Here is a 22,843-nt window from a genome sequence, read left to right on the forward strand (position 1 = left end):
TAAGGAGGAATGTCAGACCTGTTAAGGAGGAACTAAAGAGACATTAAGGAGACACTGCAGATATATTAAGTAGATCTATGTCATGTTTTGAAACTCATGAGTTGGAGCCTGTCTGGACTCGCTGCTCTGGAATGTTGTTCATTTTCTGCCAGTGAAGAGCTTCAGGGCTGAATGACAGTGTTGTTCTTTGGTGTAAAACATGCACAGGCTAACACACGACATTCCTGATACAACGAGCCGAGGACACCAGCAAGAAAATTTGTTTAAAAAAACTCTCATCAGTCTCCATTCAGTTTAGAAACACTGCCTCCACTCAGGCCGGTTTCAGGGTGAATTCATACAATGTGCATGAAATATAATTGCCACTTGTATGATGCACGTAATAAATTTGTGGATGTTTGAGTGAATTTCTGGGAACTGACAGTGAAAAATTAGCTTTAAACCTATTTCCCCTCTTCTCCACAGTGGAACACAGTTGTGGTTCTTAATGAAATATCAGTGACCTGCTTTGGTCAAACCCCACAAGCAGTGTTCTCCTTGTCTAAACAGCCCTGTTCAGAACGCCTGCTTTCAGCGCCTGTTCTTTTAATTGATAATGAACCACTCACTGTTCGCCCTGATCAGAGCACACAGCAGTGACAATTGGGGAGCAGAAGCTCTGTTTTTTAAGCCAGTTTTGCTCTGTTCTCTTTCTTCTCTCTTTTTACTGAGCACTCTTATTTCTCTATGCTCATTGTGTCTATTTTGCTGTGTTTAACCTGGCCTTTGTGCTCTCACATAAACGCAGGTCCAGTGCTGTGATTGGACAGACTCAGACAAGGAGGAGGGCTGAATTCTGAAGACTCTGCACTTGACGTCAGAAGCAAAGCAGAATCAGAACGACTCATTTTATCCCATTTTTTTTGACTCTCCACCTGAAAACTGGTCTTGTTTCACAGCATGTGGCTTGGTGGACTCCAGAGAATCCAAAGTCTTGCAGATGTTTTCGGTTCCATTTTATCTGTAGTTCTTAACATTTTGGAGCATCTGATCTTTACGCTTTTTCAAACGGTCTCCTGGGAAATTAATGGCTGTTTAAGTAGAAGAGAATGAAATGGAGGGTGGTGTTTTTTGGCGGAGTGCTGTAGGTTGTATTTCCCTGGTTCTCTGTGTTTTCTAAATGCCATGAGTTCACCTGCAGGGACTAAGATGTTTCAGAAATGTGACGTGTCTAAGCACGCTCAAACTCTCAGTGCTCATACTCCTCAGTGTAATAACACAGTAACAAAGGGATTGTAAAATACTGCACTCCTTGTCTCATACTGCCTTAAAGCCATCGTATTGTTTCTCCATATATGGGCTTTCAGGTTTTTTTCCTTGTGAGAAAATCCTCCTGGGAAATGTGTGAGAACTTGCCCAGTTGGGTTTGTACAGGGCGTAAACCAGCCGCTAAGACCTTTGAGTTTTAAAGTTCCCACTTATTTACTGTTAGCATGAGACATCCACTCCAAAAACATTTAGGAAAATTGTATGATTCTCTGAATGAAAGGAATCCATGTATTTCTCAATAATTCCTCCAGCATTGCGAAGGGCATTAGTCAGGAGTGAGCTCCTCTACCGCAGTAACAACTTCTGTTAGGTGTACAAAGGAGTTTTAAAGCATTGTAGTGTCCTGAGGACACTAAAGAAACAATACTTGTCTCCAGCCATTCTGGTGAACTTCTATCGATGTGTGGTCGAGAGTATCCTGTCCAGCTGTATCACAGTCTGGTATGAGAACTGCATTGTTGAAGACTGCAAGTCACTACAGAAGAAACGCTTTCTGAGTTAAGCTCGCAGCATTCTTAAAGACTCCTCACACCCTGCTCATGATCTGTTTGCCCAGGACAAGTAAACTGAGGAACAGCTTCTTCCCCAGAGCTGTCTCCTTACTGTCCACTATTAACTCTCACCCATCTGTATTCTGGTCATTGACTGCACTCAATTTTCTGTATTATTATTACATTGTACATAATTGGGTATTATATTTAATGGGGTTGACATAATTTGCATATTCACTTAATATAAACATTTCCAACCCTTCCACTGTAACCCAACCTGTAAACTAGTCTTCTGTATATCATGTTTATGGTATTTTCTTTCCAAACTATGTATTATGTTCATAATACCTCTATAATATATTCACATATATATTTTACAACAGTTTAAAATACCTCTAATATATTCACATGTGTATTTGTCCCTAACTCTGCCTATATTTTGTATATATGTACATTCTGCACTTACTGCTTACTGCACTCTGGTTAGATGCTAAACTACATTTTGTTGCCTTGTACTTGTACATGTGTAATGACAATAAAGTTGAATCTAATCTAATCTAATCTAATCTAATCTAATCTAATCTAATCTAATCTAATCTAAATATTCAAACATTCTCTGTTCAACAAAAACTAAAAAAATAGATAAATAGATAAATAACTAATAACAAAAAAGCATAAATGCACTTGCTTACACATTCTGGGGTTGTGCATTTGAGCCCCACTCCGGGTGATTGTGTGGAGTTTGGCGTGTTCTCCCTTTGTCCGAGTGGGTTTCCTCTCACAGTTCAAAAACACACATTGGTAGGTGGGTTGATGAAGTGGCCATAGGTGTATGTGTGTGTGTGTGTGTGTGTGTATGTGTGTGTGTGTGTGTCGTCTGTGAAGGAATAACGCCCCCACCAGGATCCCGCCGTGTGCCCAGTGATTCTGGGTAGGCTCTGGACCTACAGTGACCCTGAACTAACATGTACGTTTGGATACAATATTATCTCCAACAACAGAACAAATCCATCACATGCTTCTCTACGTTTTTCCTGATGGTGCTCATGACAAATGCAACAACCAATAAATTCTTCACTCGCCATTTTCACATGACATAGTTTTTGGTTAAATAAACTGAGAATTGTTATTTTTAATACTTTACAACAGTTACCATAACCTGGCCAACACTGCATAAGACGTTACAGACAATGAATGAATGTACACATTAGTATATTATTATGAGGATTTATTAATGGCATTCAGACACATAAAATTCAGTGAGGTCAGGTGCTGATGTTGGATAGTTAGTTCTGGATTATAGTAGCCCAAAGCGGTGGAACATTACACCCCACGTGCTCTTGGCATTTAGCAAGAAAGAGAGGAACCAGGACGTGTGTTTTGTAATTTGTGTGTTACAAACGTTTGTTTTGCAATGGCGGTTGGGCTCAGATCACCAGCAGAGGGCGACACAACCCTTCCAAAGACTCACGTCTCCCCATTTACTTTCATTGATATTGAGTTTCAAAGTGTTCCCACAGACGTACGTTTTGCAAATACACTCACAGGTCAGCCATAATATTACAGCCACCTCCTTGTTTCTACACTCACTCACTGTCCTTTCTCTCAGCTCAACTCCAGTCCGGTCTCTCTGTAGCTCTACAATTACAGACTGTAGTCCATCAAGTGGATCAGACACAGCAGTGCTACTGGAGTTTTTTTTTAAACATTGTTTCCACACACTGTCCACACTGTTAGAAGTTGTTGGTCCACCTTGTAGATGTAAAGTCAGAGACAGTAGCTCATCTCTGGCTTCACAGTTTGTGTTGGTTGTTCTTCATTCAGTGGACCCAGGACACTGCCCCAAGACAGATATAGATTTTACAGTGCTGTGGAGGAATTTTGACCCACTCATCTTTGCTGAATTGTTGTAATTCTGTCACATTGAAGGGTTTTCAAGCATGAACCGCCTTTTTAAGGTCATGCCACAGCATCTCAATAGGATTCAGGTCAAGACTTTGACTAGGCCACTCCAAAGTCTTCACTTTGTTTTTCTTCAGCCATTCAGTGGTGGACTTGCTGGTGTGTTGTGGATCATTGTCCTGCTGCAGAACCCAAGTTCGTTTCAGTTTGAGGTCACAAACAAACGGCTGGACATTGTCCTTCAGGATTTTTTGGTAGACAGTGGAATTCATGGTTCCATTTATCACAGCAAGTCTTCCAGGTCCTGAAGCAGCAAAACAGCTCCAGACCGTCACACTACCGCCACCATATTTTACTGTAGGTATGATGTTCTTTTTCTGAAATGCAGTGTTACTTTTACACCAGATGTAATGGGACACACACCTTCCAAAAAGTTAAACTTTTGTCTCGTCAATCCTCAGAGTATTTTCCCAAAGATGAACATTAATGTTCTTTTTGCTCAGCAGTGGTTTTCATCTTGGCACTCTGCCATGCAGGCCACTTTTGCCCAGTCTCTTACTTTTTTAACGTTGATCTTAACTGAGGCAAGTGAGGCCTGCAGTTCTTTGGATGTTGTTGTGGGGTCTTTTTTGACCTCTTGGATGAGTCGTCACTGTGCTCTTGGGGTAATTTTGGTTGGCCGGCCGCCATTTGTTGATAATGGCTCACACTGTGGTTCGCTAGAATCCCAAAACTTTAGAAATGGCTTTATATCCTTTTCCAGACTGACAGATCTCAGTTACTATCTTTCTCATTTGTTCCTGAATTGGATCCCTTTGGATCTTGGCATGATGTCTAGCTTTTGAGGATCTCTTTATCTACTTCACTTTGCCAGGCAGGTTTGTTTTAAATTTGTTTGATGATCTGAAATATTTAAGAGTGACAAACATGAAAAAAAGGAAGAAATCATGAAGTGGGAGAAACACTTTTTTACACCACTGTGTATATATATATTTTAACTGCATTTCATGTGATATTTAACCGGTGTCCATCTACACTCACTGAATATTGCAGCTGAAACATGTGAATTAAACATGACCTTCTCAAAAACAGTAACTCTCAGAGGTTTAAAGCTGCAGGAAGTGTGTAAAAACTCAAGCACGCTGCTGAATTATCCATAATGGAGTCTGTTAATGCACAGGGCTGAGGGGATTCTTGTCCCCTGTGCTTCCCTGGGCCTTGCCTTTGGTTTGTGAGAATGCAGTTTCTTCACAGTGCAAGAGTGTATTTGTAGAGCCCATTTCATAATTGTAACCCTACCCATTGTTTTGTGTGTCCTTTTGCCCCTTGGAGTTGGGTGTAGTGTATAAAATCTTCCCCTACGAAAGAGGACAACCTTGAACAACCTAATATATCATCAGAACAAAAAAAGCAGAGCTTCAGCAGCCCTCGTCTGTAAGTCTGCAGTAATATCAGAGCTACTGGACTTTACACAATCACATATTATCATCCACTCATCCCTTTCTGTGGTATGAAGTTGAATTCAGGGCTTATTCTGCAGCTTTTTGTTCAGAACATCGCGTTCCACCTTAAATTTTGCATTCACCCATGCTAAGGTAGGGCTGGAATGTTTTGTGTTGGTTTTGAGGTAAAGGGCATCATGTATTAAAGCTACATTAAGCTAAGAAAATACATATGATCATAGTGTTTAAAGATAGAATACTGATCTTTGTTGCTTCCTTTTTGCTCGCTGGCCCTGAAAAACCTGAGTTTCAAGGTTTACCCTCAACAAGAAATGAAACACCGCACACCCAGGTAACACAGAGGGGTAGGCCTAAGGGTGAAATGAGATTCAACCTTAATAAAGAATATGGTACACATATATTCCCTAATTAAAAGTACTGAAGATGTACCCTTGAAGCTACCACCACAGTGACAGTTTGTGAAAGAATGTAACAGCACTGGACTGTGGAACAGCAGAACTGTGATCTCTGGAGTGATGGAGATCCTCTGGGATGAGCTGGTGTGCTGTTTGTGATCCAGAACTAATTCTCCAACATCAGCACCTGATTTCACTCATGATTATGTGGCTAAATGCCACCAAATCCTCACATATATATATTTTCCTGCCAGCGGGTGAACACAAACTGCAGTGCTCAGGAATCTGCTGGATTAGCATTAGCTTCTAATGGAAGTCTTGATAAATTCCTGCTTCTGTTATGATGTTTATGAATAGAATTACCTCTGATCATGAATGTGATTAGCTTTTAGTCATTATAAATTATTTAAACAGAGCGACATGGAGGGATATCTGCCTTCCAATCAAGGTAGTGCTTGTAAAGGCTGATTAGCATATCTGTTGTTATGTATTTGCATGTGGTAATGAAATGTCGAACAATTCTGAGATTATATATTTATTACAGATCAGACTCTCAGTCTTTATTATTCATCAGAAGTTTAGTGGAAGCTGGTTGTGACGTTGGAGGTGAAAGTTTTGAGGGCTCTGTTGTGTCTGCCGCTGATTGTGTAAAGATTGATATGCTAATGAATGTGTATCCATTTACAGAGCACGGCTAATTGAAAAATTAGAAATGACTCTTTAGCGTCAAAGGCTGGTAATTAGGAGGAAATTGAATGGAAATTTCCATTAAGAACCTGACCTCACACACAGTCTCAGAAAAGGCTCAGAGTGATTTCCCCAGAGGGAGAGAGACAGAGAGAGAGAGAGAGAGAGAGGAACAGAGGACAGAAAGTGGATGTGAGCATGACCAGATGGGTCAAGGATAAACTGCGCCATTTCCCATGATGCCCTGCTGCTGCGTTAAGGTGGAGAGGAGGCGTCTTTGTTAAACGTTGCTCTTTTCTTCGAGGACGGAAAATGAAGATGTCACTGGTGATAAATCGGTGCAGTAACAACACATCTGTTATACTGTCAATGTGTGTGTATGTGAGAGAGTGTGTGTGTGTGTGTGAACAAGTGCCACTGTTCTGGATCTATATCCACCCTCAAGCAGGGAGCACAGTGGCTACTAGGGTCCTCAACAGGAGCTTAATGACTGACCTTAACCTGGCTATCTCTGCTTAACTGTAGCTGTGGCCACCTTAACATCAGTGTACATCTGGGTCAAGTACATTGCATTTTAATGAGTGACTACAGCTGCTTTCATAAAGCAGTAAAAAAGATGCCCAATCAAGAGTGGGTCAGAGGGGTTTTTAAGCCCCCTTCCAACAAAACAGTTCTTGAAACTGTTGAAACTGTTCCTGAAACAGTTCTGAACCAACCCCTCCACCAGTTTTGATGGGAACCAATGATATGTCATCAGTTGGTGGTGCTGTGGGGCTGGGTTCCAGAGTCGCTGTGTCTGAATTCATCTCCAGAGCCAGAGATAAACGAATAGAGTCAGGACAGGGTCATCCACTGTTTACAGCGCAGTCAGATCAGAGTGGGATATGAGACATGTGGAAATGAGTTCTGAGTTGTCCTGTGGCGCTGGGGAACAGTGGAGAAAAATATCATTGACGCTCCTGGAGAGGTGATAAACTCAGCCCCAGAAACACACAGAGTACCACCTTTATTTCATTTTATTTATTTCTATAACAGTCTGTAAATGACCTGTCCAGCTCCACTATATTTCAGGCTCTGAGCTCTTTCTGAAGCTTCTTTATCTCCACTCACCCATGGATGCAGTCATAGTTTCTGCTGAAGAACTCACTGTCCTTTGGTTCTAGATGTGAAAAGATTTTTCTGGTTCAGGAACCAATTTATGTTGGTGGAAACATATTTAAGTTTGCAAATGAAGTTTGTGAATGGGAACCAAACTGGTTCCATGTTGGTGGTAACAGGTTAATTGTGAGCTCCATCCAATACCGAGTGGAGAGAGAGCAAACTATACCCTATCCACCCACTTCTTCTCTTTCTTCCATGCTGTTATTCTTCATTCTACTGGAGTCAGTGTACCATTATCCAATCAGATTTTAGTGGAGTTATGAGTAAAATGTAGGGCCTACACCTTCTTTATGATTAACATAATTATTATCAGTATTCCCACCGTTTTCTTCACTCTTATCATCCAAGACAGGTAATTATATGAGGTAATTACAAACTATAACAAGATCAATTATTTAATTAACAAGTTTATGAATAAATTAAAAGTAATTAATGACTTCAAACTCTCTGCAGTAAAGTGATGCTGTGTTTGTAGTGCAGCGTCCAGCCAGTGTACGACATGAAAACACAGATCTGCCTAAGGTCACCATTCCCAATGGTAGAGGAGTATAAATCCCAGCAGGATTGACATGTGGAGCAGTGGAACAGCATTCTCGAGAGTGATGAACCTCATCTGAACACATCTGAGACAAGTTGGAGTGGTGTTTGTTATCCAGAACTGATCATCCAACACCAGCACCTGACCTCATGATGATGATCCATCATCTAGTGTAAAGTCTTCCCAGAGGAGTAGAGACATTCCTGATTAACACTCCTCAATTCCAAAAATAAGTAGTGTTTAATTATTTTACAAAATAGTTAAAAATATTTTAGTTGATTTCAGTGAATCTCAGGCCCCATCCACACAAACCTGTGTATTTTTTTTAAACAACAGATGTTTTTGTCTGAGTTTTGGCCTCTCATCCACATGAAAACAGTGTTGTACGTCACTGAAAACTGAGGTTTTTGAAGCGCTGTCTAAGGTGGGGCTTTTTGAAAATGCAATTCACTGTTCTTGTGTGGGCAAGGAAAATGCAGCTTTTCAAAATGCATGCCTGTCAAACAGTTTCTCACTCCCACTATAGTGAATTATTTTAGTCATAAAACTACACTGTACACACACAGACAGCACTATATTTCAGATTCACACATATGAATAAATATAAATGATGCTGTATTAGAAATACATAATGCACTGTTAAGATCTAGATTCAGGCATTTCATGACTTGTGTAGTGCACTACAGAGTACTCGTTGTTTCTCTCATGCTTTAAGGTGTTTTGATGTATTTCTTTAAGAAGTACTATGGCCCCCTACTAGACTGAGATGATAATGCAGTCATTTTTGTATTCGTCTGAACAGGGATAATTTCAAAAATGGAGAGAAGAAAATCTCAGTTTTTAAATAAAAATGGATTCATGTGGACGAGGCCTCATTGAGCGTGCCCTGTACCGATAGCAATCTGTTTATATAATACCCCTGCATCCCTGAGTGTCAGTTTAAATCAAAGATAAATGCCAGCGTTGGCTGACAGACGGAGCAGTGAGTAAATACTCTGTCTCAGAGTGACACTGCAGAGCTCTTAAAACTCTCAGCCATGACACAAACAACGCTAATGTGCTAGCGCTGCTGTGCCTCTGACAGGACACATTATCTCCACACTCTGCTTTATATAAACACACTGCTCTGAGCTCAAATCAGGCTCAAAAGAAACTGTTTTAAACTTGTTATATTCTGATGGTAGCTAGCAGCCACTCCAGGGTCTTTAAATGTAGTATGTGATAATAATAACAAAATAAAACGAAACAAATTAAGCAAAATGTATAAATTCAGATACAGATACAATACTGTAGCATACTGGAGTACACATTGTTTGCTGTGTCTGTGTGGGATTCTTCATCTGACAGTCCCCACACACACATTGGTAGAGAGAATGTGTGAAACTGTCCACAGTTGAGTGTGTGAATGACTGGGTGAGTGTGTGAAACTGTCCACAGGTGTGAGTGTGTGAGTGACTGGGTGAGTGTGTGAGTAATTGGGTGAGGTGTGAAACGGTCCACAGGTGTGAGTGACTGGGTGAGTGTGTGAAACTGTCCACAGGTGTGAGTGTGTGAGTGACTGGGTGAGTGTGTGAAACTGTCCACAGGTGTGAGTGTGTGAGTGACTGGGTGAGTGTTTGAGTAATTGGGTGAGGTGTGAAACGGTCCATAGGTGTGCGTGTGTGAGTAACTGGGTGAGTGTGTGAAACGGTCCACAGGTGTGAGTGTGAGTGGCGTGTTGTGCCCAGTGATTCTGAGAAGGGTCTGGAGCCACTGCAACTATGATAAGGATGAAGCATTTATAAAAGATGAACGAATGAATAAATGAACAAACGAATGAATGAATGAATGAATGAATGAATGAACGAACGAATGAATTTTGTCCTCAAAGTGTATTGAGCTAAAATTAACATTAGTTGCAGATTGTGCTTCATGGGAATTGGACACAGTTGTGAATGTAAAAAGAAGTGGTAAAACTGAAGAACGAAAACAAATAGAAAGACAATGCATTCATAGAAATAGTGTGTTTGTGTGTTTCTGTATGTGTGTGTTGTGTGTGTGTGTGTGTGTGTGTGTGTGAGAGAGAGAGAGAGAGAGAGAGAATGAGAGAGAGAAAGAGAGAGAAAATCAGAGAGAGAGAGTGTGTGTGTGTGTGTGAGAGAGAGAGAGAGAGAGAGAGAGAGAGAGAGAGAGAGAGAAAGAGAGTGTGAGAGAGAGAGAGAGAGCGAGACAGAGAGACAAAGAGAGAGTGAGAGAGAGAGAGAGAGAGAGACAAAGAGAGAGTGAGAGAGTTCTTTCTCTCTCTCCCGTATTCCTGTAATCCTCTTTCATCCATCTCAGGCTGTTTGTCCAGGGCTTGGGAGGAAATTGGACACTGTCCGGCAGATGTCCACTCTGTGATATTGGGTCGAAGGTGGTGTGCCTGGGTCTGTGTGAGTTTATAAAGTGTCTGACCTGAACCTCCATCAGGATTTTTCATCACACACTGGTTTATTGAGCTCAGAATTACTCTGTCTGTCACACAGTGGACAGTTGTCTCATTTCCCCAAACTGACCAGAACCACGACCATCGGAAACACAGCGTGTGGTCCCTCTCTTCATTCTGTTCTTCTTTGTCATCACTACAAACATCACCTGTCTATTGCAGTACACCTTAAAAAAAATCCTCATTTCTATAGTAGTGTTCTCCTCTGAGCGTGCTCCCAGAGGAAAACCTTATTGCTCATAGGTTGCTCTGTGATGGCTCAAGAGACGTGATTCTCCTACCATTTTTTCTGACAGAAATGAGACATGAGAGCAATAAACGAGACAGTAGGGGTTATTTCATCAGGCAAATCTGAGCAGAGTTTATGACTTTTTTTGAGATCTCCAATAAAACTCGAGGAGACATGTGAGAGGTCTTGGGAGACACACTTTAGCAACAGTAGACTTAGGGAAAAGTCTCCTTTGTCTATCTATTTGTTCTCATTCTTGTCTAGGAGAAACTACAGAGACATTAAGGAGATTATTAGTTTTTCTTTAATATGTGTTGATCCGATTAACCTAATCCGACATTAGTGTTGTCCTCAAAGCATGTTGAGCTGATGGAACAGCATAAGCAGTTAATGTTCTCCTCTAAGCGTGTTGAGCAGGGCTTGTCGTGTTGATCACTAGAGATGAATTATTATGGGGGCTAAGCTAGAAAAACAAAACTGCCCTAAATACTGCAGTGTTTCAACATTCAATTAATGTTTTTTTTTCTTTATTTTTGTCTTGAAATTAAACTTGTGTATGTGTGTGTGTCTCACCCTGTGAAGGACTGGCGCCCCCTCCAGGGTGTGTTCCTGCCCATTTTGGGTGTGGGGGTGAGGGGAACACTGGTGACTTAAAACAGGTCTAATGAAGTCCATGGTGTTCAGCTAATGAAATGTGGTTACACGTGGCTGTTCTCCACAAAATAAAATAAATTCAGTGTAAAGGCCCCACAGATTATGAAAATGTGTGTTTGTGTGTGGGTGAGTGAGTGTGTACAGATGATAAGAGTGCAGGGTCAGTGGTGAGGCCAAAAGGGATCGTGGGTAAGGAATCTTGCTGGTTTGTGACCTTTAAGAGATCAACAGCAGGACAGGACCCTCGCTGATCTGAGACACTCTAAGGCTCAGTGTCACAGAGACAGAGCGAAGGGGTAAATGTGGATTAGAGCTGTGATTGCTCTCTGCTTGCTAACAGATACCAATATTGCCTGAACACATTAGCATTGGTGTGTATTGTGAGGCGCTGTCATTTTGGCATGTGTCCAGGCCGGAGAGTGTGTGTGTGTGTAAGGACAGAGAATGAACACAGTCGGAGGAAAGGCTGCTCAATATGGCGCTCAGGCTGGTTTCATTACACTTTTGGCCCTGGTCCTCGTCCCCTGATGAGCGAGCGGATGTCAGCTCATGGATGAAGCTCCAGAAGCTCTGGCTACGGAAGCTCCATGTTGATTTATTCAGCACTGAGCAAAATTGGAAGGACACCTGAGAATCTCATTTCAGTTATTTTACTTTTGGTGCTTTTCCACTGCATGGTGCTTACTCTACTGTTTCCTTGTTGGTTACCCACTCCCACTGCTCCCCCCGAAATATATCTGGTGTCGTCTCAAAGTCCCCTCTCTAATGGGGACAGTGGGCTTTGGAAACCACACAGCAGCGGCGGTGGTATTGTTAAGTGTTGTTTACTCATTGTGTATTGGTGTTGTTGTTGTTGTTGTTTGGGCCTGAACACAACTCCATCATCAGTTCAGACAGATCAGTAGTGTTTGTTTCTTTCCTTGTTGCAGCGTCCAGCTCTCGCTGCATTCTTTTGTCAGACCACTGCGTCATTTTACGAGTTGCTGTCGTGAGTCGGATTAAAACAAATGTAATCTCTGCTGTAGTTGGAGATTTTACAGATGGAGAGTTTGTGCTGGACATCTGCATTGTGTGGGGTAGAGTGATGACTCTCTCTGGACAATCAGCGATCTGCAAGGTTTACACGTCATGGTTTAGTCCCTACTCAGCTCACTCTGACTAAAACAGAACCTGGTTCCAGGACGAGGACCAAATTTACCTGATGGAGAACTGGAAAAACTATTTGTGTCAGAACAATGCAGTGGAACAGCTCCATTAGTTTAGTTTCATTCATTCATTCATTCATTGTCTGTAACCATTTATCCAGTTCAGGGTCACAGTGGGTCCAGAGCCTACCCAGAATCAATGGGTGCAAAGCAAGAACACACCCTGGAGGGGGCACCAGTCCTTCACAGGGTGACACAAATACACACACTCACACACACATTCATTCACTTCACAGAAGAAACCCGTGCAGACACGGGGAGAACACACCAAACTCCTTACAGACAGTCACCTGGAGTGGGACTGGAACCCATAACCGCCAGGTCCCTGGAGTTGTGTGACTGTGACAGTACCTGCTGCACCACCATTTCATTTATGTACAATTTCTATTTTCAGAAATGTGCTCTGTGTTTTCATCACGCCACTCTAAAATTTGAATTTTTCTTCCATATCTTACAATTATATCTCAGTGTAATTTCAGTGTGCCAAAAGCAGCCTGTTCTAAATGTGTCATGGTTATGATGTCACAACCAAAGACACATTTCCATATGACAGGCCATATAGCCTAGAGCAACATAGCCCTGTCCATTCCTGCTAAGGATAAGTGGACTGTTGTTGTGGTGGAGAGTTACTGGGGTAGAGGATGTGGGAAAACAAATAAATGTTGTGCTGTTCATGTCTGTCAATAAGTGAACAAATCATTACAGGCTTCCAAAGGATCCACACATTAGACTGGAGTGACTTTAAAAGAAAATAGTTGGACTGACAATAACAACTGTGAGTGACAGAGAGAGAGAGAGAGAGAGAGAGAGAGAGAGAGACAGAGTGAGTGAGTGAGAGAGAAAAAGAGAGAGAGAGAGAGAGAGAGAGAGATAGGCGGGGAGTCAGTAACTACATTGAATAGACTTGGCTTGAGGTTGTGTGAACATTTTCATCCTGAAACTAAAATCTGTTTCAAATCTGTGGATTAAATTCCTTTGGGGTCAGTTTTATGTTCTTCCCCACCTGTTTAAACCAATCTAAACGCGGAGAGTCAGGCCGATCTGGGGTGACACAGCACACACACACACACACACACACACAAGTGCACACACACTGCATTAAACACAGATTCCTGGCCATTTTTGGAAAATATCAGCCCTAATCCAGGATTTCATCTCCAGGAATGAGAGTGAGCAGTGTATAAACAACAGGCGCTTGATTCAGGCTCAGTGAACTGGGGCATGAAACAACATCTGATTTCCTTCCCCTGGTTTTTCCCTCACAGCAACAGAAACATCCCTCACTGAAAAACAGTCAAGGATAAACACACTGTATATATTCAGACATCAGTGTCAGGTGCCCGTTCACACAGTGACCACACACACATCTCTAAATACACCACAAATGCAGGTCCATCACCGTAGGCCAATGCACTGCAGTGCATTGAAGGGATCAGTTTGATCAACCACAGACTCATACAATTTCTATGGTACTGAATCCTGAACAACAGTGTGTAACAGAGTCACTCCCCTATCCTCTGCTCATATTTACTACATCAGAGTTTCATTTAATTTTGTTCTCATTCTTTGTGGATTTGTGGCCTCCTTAGAGTATGTTTGAGCAGAGTTAGTGTCCTCCTTGTTTTGCACATACTTAAAGGTGACGTTAGCAAATGTAATCAAAAATTCTGAAGATGTTTCCACACCATTTGGTGCTCTCCAGTCGGTTTGTGCTGGAAACCAGTGTAATATGTTGACGAAGCCCCAGTGTCTGTAAATGAGTAAAAAAAAACAAAACAAAGGTCTGGTATGCTAGGCTTTCTCTCTCTCTCTCTCTCTCTGATCATGAGAGTTTTTAGACAACGGAGAGACTCAATACGTTGAAAAGCACAAACCAAGATGAAGATGTTGCTCTATTCCGGTGGGTAATATTGATTTATTTTTGCTTTGTTGGATCCAAACTTGGGAGATGGCTAATCGAAAGTGCTACAAAACTAAACAACAAATAAGTTTCTGTGGCAATTCGAACAATGAATAAAAAATGTTTAATGTTTGCTTCCAAATGATTTGAACATAGTGTTCTCTTTCAAGTGTCTTGAACATAATTTGTGTTCCCCTCGAAGCATGTTCAGTATATTTAGTTCTATCCTTCAAGGGTTTGAGCAAAGCATTCTCTTACAAGTGTGTTGAGCTTAGTTAGGGTTCTCCTCCAAGTATGTTGGGGATAGTTAGTGTTTTCTTCCAACTTGTTTAACTCCCATGTTATTGTGTTAGCTGCTGTTTGCCGTTCAGAGATTCACCACTCTCTAAATCCTGGATCCTGGCTAAAATTGGGGAGAAAACTCTGGACAACTACACCCCTGCAAAACCCCAGACCGAACTCCCACCCACCCTCCGTCTTCCCCCAAACTCTGCAGTTCGAACAGTGACAGCTGGGATTTAATGATGCTGTTCCCTAAAGCTGCTTTCTTCGTTGAGATGAGTTTTCTTTTGCTGCTTCTCCTCTTTTTATGAATATCCAGTAAGGTCAGGAGCTGTCAGCGCTGTCAGATTACAATCGAGTAAATCCGCCGAGCTCTGGAACACACACACACACACACACACACACACACACACACACACACACACACACACACATTGATTAACCTCTGCTGGCATTGAGCAGAAGCTGGAGTCTCTGACTGATGGAAGTTTCTTCCTTTTTTTCGCAGACTATCATCACACACACTCCTCCTCTGGCTGTGTTTTATTCTGTTCTTCATATCTGTCCTTCTTTTTATTTTAGAGTGACGGATGAGTGAAGGAAGGGTTTATCAGCTCTGGGGCAGGCGCTCAGGTGCTGATAAGAGGTGTGTGTGTGCGTGTCTGTATGTCTGTCTGTGTCTATGTGTGTGTGTGTGTGTGTATGAGAGAGATACCTTTTGGCTCTCAGGTAATGGGCCTGTCAACACTTACACACACACACACACACACACACACACTGCAGAAAGCCTTGACAATCTAGTTCACTGATGGTCTAGAATACACAATCACACACACACACACACACACACACACACACACACACTGGGTCAGTTGAAGCTTATTTAAATGTCTGTCTAAAGTTTGAGATGTGATTCTGTGACTCTGGAACTTTTTTGCTTTCTTTAAAGGAGCAGTAGGTAAAAGTCATGATATGCCCCATCTAAAGGCTAAATTTGTGAACTGCAATAACCAACTCTGTGGAGCCATCTCCCTATGCCAACCAAGAACACCGCTCCACCCCCCTTCCACAGTGGAGCACAGTTCTGGTTTTTAATTAACCCTTAGAGGTCCAGTACTCCCCTGTTCAGCCTCTTTAGTGAATACTTCATACAGTAACAGCGCCTCCAGGGTTCACTCTAGTTTACTGTGTTGCACATGGAGAGCAGGATGCTTATCAGAGCACTGTAACACATAACAACACAAAAGTGTTTTGTGTGTGCGTGTGTGTGTGTGTGTGTGTGTGTGTGTGTGTGTGTGTGTGATTGTGTGTGTGTTTTTGTGTGTGAAAGAGTGTTTTTCCTCTGGTGAGAGCACGTCATTTCAGCGTGTCCCTCCAAACAAACACAACAGGAACTTAAAACCCCTCAGAAGTTAAAACCTCACAAAAGTCCAGAGGCTTCAGAGTCAGAGTTTTCTTTAAAATGAAAGAACAGGTGGAACAGCAACTGACAGCAGACATCCTGAGGGAGACAAGGAGAGAAAGAGAGAGAGAGAGAGAGAGAGAGAGAGAGAGAGAGAGAGAGAGAGAGAGAGAGAGAGAGAGAGAGAGAGAGAGAGAAAAGAAGACACATAGAGAAAGAGAGAACAGATAAAAGGGGATAGAGAGTGGAAAGAGAAAGAAATGAGGAGAGAGCCTGCGGTAAGTGTCCAGCTTGAGTTTGAGCTCAGTTTAATTCCACATGTGTCTGACCAGCAGCTGCATGCCTCCCTCTGACAGGAGCTAAAGTTTTTACAGTCAAACTCCATACAAACTTCTGCGAGTAACAGACCACAGACACCAAAAATCAGACCAGTTAACAGTGTCCTATGCACAGTGTCCTGTGTCCACTGAATGAAGGACTAGAGGACGACCAACACAAACTGTGCAGTGACAGATAAGCTACTGTTTCTGACATCTACAAGGTGGAGCAGCAAGGTAGGAGTGTCTAACAGTGGACAGTGAGTGGACTGTTAAAACTCCAGCAGCACTGCTGTGTCTGATCCACTCGTACCAGCAGAACATCACAACACAAGTGTGATATTTAACGGGCTGTGTTGTAAGGTTCAATCATTTGTCATAGTACAACATACAGTGAGGGCGGCATGGTGTTTCAGCAGGTAGTGTCGCAGTCACACAACTCCAGGGACCTGGAGGTTGTGGGTTCAAGTCCTGCTCCAGGTGTCTGTGAGGGGTTTGGTGTGTTGTCCCCGTGTCCGCGTGGGTTTCCTCGGGTGCTCCGGTTTCCTCCCACTGTCCAAAAACACCTGTTGGTGGGTGGATTGGCAACTCAAAGGTGTCCATATGTGTGAGTGTGTGTGTTGCCCTATGAAAGACTGGTGCCCCTCCAGGGTGTATTCCTGCCTTGCACACACTGATTCCAGGTAGGCACCGGCCCCACCACGACCCTGAAATGGATAAGCGGTTTCTGACAATGAATGAATTAATGAACATTAATCTTCTCTAACTATTAGGCCATGGCTGTCCACTGGTTGTTTTCTCTTTCTGTTTGTCACTGTGTGTTTTTCTTCTCAGAGCTGGAAAAGTTCTGGGGTCAAAAAGCAAGCCAAGTAAGACAGAACAAGGTTAGTCGCCATGGAGACCGCATCTATCCACTCAGTCCAGGATAGAGAGAGAAAGAGAGGGAGAGAGGGAGAGAAGGAAGGAGAGGGAGTGCTGAAGAGGCAAAATACACACACACACACACACACACACATACACACACACACACACACACACCAGGACACCTACACATTAATATATCACACACACACACATCCTCTATAGTGAAGCATGGACTGGGACACTCGGGACAAGCTGCACATGAATGTAAGGTCACCCTGCTCAGTGCCAAGTGTGGGCTGGAGGGCTATAAATCGCCCCACACAGGGCTGTGGAACTGTGTTCTCTGGTGATTTGTCACAGAACTCACATGGAGGCTGGAATGCCATCAAATCATCAGAGCAGTGTTCTTTTATCTCTAGTGTAAGCCTTCCCAGGAGAGCAGAGTCTGCTTCAGCTGTTGAGAAACACACTCCTGGAGATGGAGATGTTAAAAACACTGGAGGACTCCACCAGCTGTTTGTTCTTGTCTCTCTGAGCTGAAGCCTGTTGGGGACGGGTGAGAGTTGAGAGATGGAGACGAAGATGCTATCACACAAAAATGGATTTCCTCTGTTTCTCCATTGAGAGAGAGAGAGAGAGAGAGAGAGAGAGAGAGAGAGAGAGAGAGAGAGAGAGAGAGAGCGGTCATCAGCTCCATGAAGAGTGAACAATACACTGTCCACTGGGCTTTTACAGTTCAGGGATAATCTCCACATCCGCAGACGGCTTACAGTCACACTGTGTGTGTGTGTGTGTGTGTGTGTGTGTTTTTAGACACACATGCAGAGATGATCTGATACAAGCTTTGTGTTTTTAAAGGTCATGTTCAAGGTCAAAATGTTGTTCTCTTTATTTTCACTCTATTCATTAATTCACCAGTCGCTCACTTACTCATCCATTCACTCACACCTGTAGACAGTTTCACATACTCACCCATTCATTTAACCTTTGGACAGTTTCACACATTCACCCAGTCACTCATCCCAGTCACTTAACCTATGGACAGTTTCACACACTCACCCAGTCACTCATCCCAGTCACTTAACCTATGGACAGTTTCACACACTCACCCAGTCATGCACCTATTCACTTAACCTGTGGACAGTTTCACACACTCACCCAGTCACTCATCCCAGTCACTTAACCTATGGACAGTTTCACACACTCACCCAGTCATGCACCTATTCACTTAACCTGTGGACAGTTTCAAACACTCACCCATTCACTTAACCTATGGACAGTTTCACACACTTACCCAGTCATGCACCCATTCACTTAACCTGGGGGCAATTTCACACACTCACCCTGTCATGCACCCATTCATTTAACCTGGGGACAATTCCACACACTCACCCAGTCATGCACCCATTCACTTAACCTATGGACAGTTTCACACACTCACCCAGTCATGCACCCATTCACTTAACCTGTGGACAGTTTCACACACTCACCCATTCACTTAACCTGTAGACAGTTTCACACACTCACCCAGACAATCACCTATTCACTTAACCTGTGGACAATTTCACACATTCACCCAGTCACTCATCCATTCACTTAACCTGTGGACAGTTTCACACACTCACCCAGTCACATACTAACACTCACACCTGTAGACAGTTTCACACACTAACCCAGTGACTTAACCTATGGACAGTTTCACACACTCACCCAGCCATGCACCCATTCACTTAACCTGTGGACAGTTTCACACACTCACCCAGACACTCACTCATTCACTTAACCTATGGACAGTTTCACACACTCACCCAGACACTCACTCATTCACTTAACCTGTGGACAGTTTCACACACTCACCCAGACACTCACTCATTCACTTAACCTGTGGACAGTTTCACACACTCACTCATTCACTTAACCTGTAGACAGTTTCACACACGCACCCAGACACTCACCCATTCACTTAACCTGGGGACAGTTTCACACACTCACCCATTCACTTAACCTGTGGACAGTTTCACACATTCACCCAGTCACTCACTCATTCACTTAACCTGTGGGCAGTTTCACACACTCACCCAGTCACTTAACACATGGACAGTTTCACACACTCACCCAGTTACTTAACCTGTGGGCAGTTTCACTCATTCACATTCTCATTAAACTGCATAACTCAGAATGTACAGAATTAACTTACATTTCACTCCCAAACAGCATAAGGTCTCTCGCGCGCCCCCTCGTGCTTTGCAGCGTTGTGAGGCTGAACAATGAGTAGGCGTGGCCCTCTGTGCATTGCCCAATCAGAATGCGCTATGCAAATGAGTATGCTAATTTACACACGTTCCACGCCTCGGACACGGCAGGGCAGGACGGTGCGCGCTCCATTCATTCAGTCCTTCAGTCATTACCGGGACGGAGAGCGCACGCGCGCGGAGCTACAACACTGCTCTAGCGCCGCGGAGGAGCGCGCGCCCTGCGCGTATTCATAAGCCCGCTGGACATCTTTGATCTTGGCGTTTGGTCCTCGGGGGACATGCCAGCCTTGGGCGCGTGAATCATCTCCAGTTTGTTGCATCCTCCGGTAAGGCGTGCGGCTTATTTCACCCTTCACGTGCGCGGTGTGTGAAAACCATAGACGCTAATGGGCTTTGAGGACGTGCGGTTTTATGCAGCGTGTCCCCCGCGTGCAGTTTCCCATGCGTTTAAAATGCAACACGTTGCTGAATGAAATGAAAGGTGGCGGGTGTCCCCAGCGCGAGGCTCTGCAGCTATGTATTGAAGTGACAAACGGGCTGAGTGCAATCAACTTCAAGTGCGTGCCGTGTGTGTGTGTGAGTGAGAGAGAGAGAGAACCCATTTACACACTCACACTGTGGGGACATTTCTTTTTTGTGGGAAACTGTAACTTGTCCCCACAACGTAACCATTACATGTGTAGGTCAAGACAGGTTTTAATGTTGGATTACGATTAGGGTTAAGTTTAGGGTCTTTCTCAGTAAGTTACCAGTAAGTCCCCACAAAATTAATGGACATCTATGTAATGTCCCAACAAGTCACAGATACAAGATCGGTTGTGTGTGTTTTTCATGCACTGCTAGGTCAGGACATTTTCAATGATATTAAAGCAACACTAGGTAGTATTTTTACCTTAAAATTAAAATGTGAAAATCAGTGTGATACTCCACAGAGTTGTCATAGGAAGAACAGAGCCTCTGTCATGGCTACACCAGGCTCAGCACTGCAGAAACTGCACTATGTAACTTTTGGAACAGGATATTTCTGGAAAGTGTTGTAATAGTGAATTACACTGCAACTTTAGGGGGAGCACAGGAGCAACAATTTCCAATCTTACATAGTATTACATTAATCCTGACAGCGAAATGTAAATGTATTAATCGTTAAATTGCTCATACCATGGAAAATAACACCTTAATGAAGCTGCATGCACTGTGTTAAAATTTCAGAACATTCTTAACTGTTAAGTTTCCTTTTTGAAATTAAGCTGGGAAAATTGTCTTTTTTGTAATTATTGTAAAATGTTTAATGTATTTATATGATGAGAAAAATATAAAAATGGTTTAATTCGGTTCTTAGATCTGGATTTTACAGTTTGTAAAATCTACATATGGCTGTATCCAGTTGTGAAACAGACACAGAGGCGCGCATGCGCGCGCACACACACACACACACATATTGAATGAGCTGATGAGCTGGAAATGATGCACTAGAGGGACTAGTCCTCCTCTGAATGAGAATTACTGAATTACTGCTGTTTGTGTTTGATTTCCTTCCAATAAATGTGCATTTAAAAATGTGTGCGTGTGTGTTGAGTAAATAAGTCAAGTTTATTTTTAGAGCACATTTAAAATCAGCTGGTGTCCTGCAGCGTGGAACAAGGGGCTGTTCTTCAGGGCCATTTCATTATTACAGTTTAATTTAATAATGATAAGGACAGTGGGGATGGAGATGATGGTAGCGATGCTGAAGGTGATGGTGGTGATGAATGTGATAGTAGTGATGATGATTGTGATGAAATAGAGATAAAGGTGATGCTGATGTTGGTGAAGGTGATGCTGATGTTGGTGAAGGTGATGCTGATGTTGGTGAAGGTGCTGCTGATGGTGGAGAAGGTGATGCTGATGGTTGTGATGAAGGTTATGCCAATGTTGGTGTAGTGGTGATGATGATTGTGATGAGCTGGTGATGAAGGTGATGGTATTGATGATGATGGTGTTGAAGTGGTGGTAAAGGTGATGCTGATGGTGATAAAGGTGATTGTGGTGGTGGGGATGAAGGTAATGGTAGTGATACTGAATGCGATGGTGGTGATGATGATGGCAATGAAGTGGTGATGAAGGGGATGGTAGTGATGATGATGTGATGAAGGTGATGCTGATGGTTGTGATGAAAGTGATGGTGGTGGTGATGAAGGTGATGGTAGTGATGATGAAGGTGCTGGTTGTGGTTATGAAGTTGATGGTAATGATGATGATGAAGGTGATGGTAGAAATGATGGTGATGAATTGGTGATAAAGGTGTTGCTGATGGTAGTGATGCTAAAAGTGATGAAGGCAATGGTCATGGTGATAAGGTGGTGGTAGTGATACTAAAGGTGATGAAGATGATGATGGTAATGAGGTGGTGATGAATGTGATGGTATTCATCATGATGATGATGATGATGGTGATGAAGTGGTGATAAAGGTGATCCTGAGGGTGATAAAGGTGAGTGGTAGTGGTGATGAAGGTGGTGGTGGTGGTGCTGAAGGTCATGATAGTGATGCTAAAAGTGATGGTGGTGATGAAGGTGGTGGTAGTCATGATGATGATGATGGTGATGAAGTAGTGATAAAGGTGACAATGAAGGTGATGCTGATGTTGTTGAAGGTAATGCTGATGGTTGTGACAAATGTGGTGCTGATGGTGCTGTGGTGCTGATGCTGATGGTGATGAGGTGGTGATAAAGGTGATGGTAGTGATGATAATGGTAGAAATAAAATAGAGATAAAAGTGACGATGAAGGTGATGCTGATGGTTGTGATGAAAGTGATGCTGATGGTGATGAAGTAGTGATAAAGGTGACGATGAAGGTGATGCTGATGGTTATGATGAAGATGATGCTGATGGTGATGAAGGTGATGCTGATGGTGATGAGGTGGTGATAAAGGTGATGGTAGTGATGATGATGATGGTGATGAAGTAGTGATAAAGGTGATGATGAAGGTGATGCTGATAGTTGTGATGAAGATGATGCTGATGGTGATGAAGTAGTGATAAAGGTGACGATGAAGGTGATGCTGATAGTTGTAATGAAAGTGATGCTAATGTTGATGAAGTAGTAATAAAGGTGATGATGAAGGTGATGCTGATAGTTGTGATGAAAGTGATGCTAATGGTGATGAAGTAGTGATAAAGGTGATGATGAAGGTGATGCTGATAGTTGTGATGAAGATGATGCTGATGGTGATGAAGTAGTGATAAAGGTGACGATGAAGGTGATGCTGATAGTTGTAATGAAAGTGATGCTAATGGTGATGAAGTAGTAATAAAGGTGATGATGAAGGTGATGCTGATAGTTGTGA

At 42.8% G+C, this 22,843-nt stretch overlaps 1 protein-coding gene across 1 annotated transcript in view; it reads left to right on the forward strand.

The window, feature by feature from the left end:
* The first annotated feature begins 19,703 nt into the window (after positions 1–19,703).
* LOC136696073 (plexin-A2-like) overlaps positions 19,704–22,843 on the forward strand; it is a 71,144-nt gene continuing 68,004 nt past the window's right edge. The window contains exon 1 of the mRNA XM_066670178.1: positions 19,704–19,843. The gene's annotated coding sequence lies outside the window, so the exon portion shown is untranslated. The remainder of the gene's footprint in view (positions 19,844–22,843) is intronic.

This window comes from Hoplias malabaricus, chromosome 5 (assembly GCF_029633855.1).
Source record: "Hoplias malabaricus isolate fHopMal1 chromosome 5, fHopMal1.hap1, whole genome shotgun sequence".
Classification (NCBI taxonomy): Eukaryota; Metazoa; Chordata; class Actinopteri; order Characiformes; family Erythrinidae; genus Hoplias; species Hoplias malabaricus.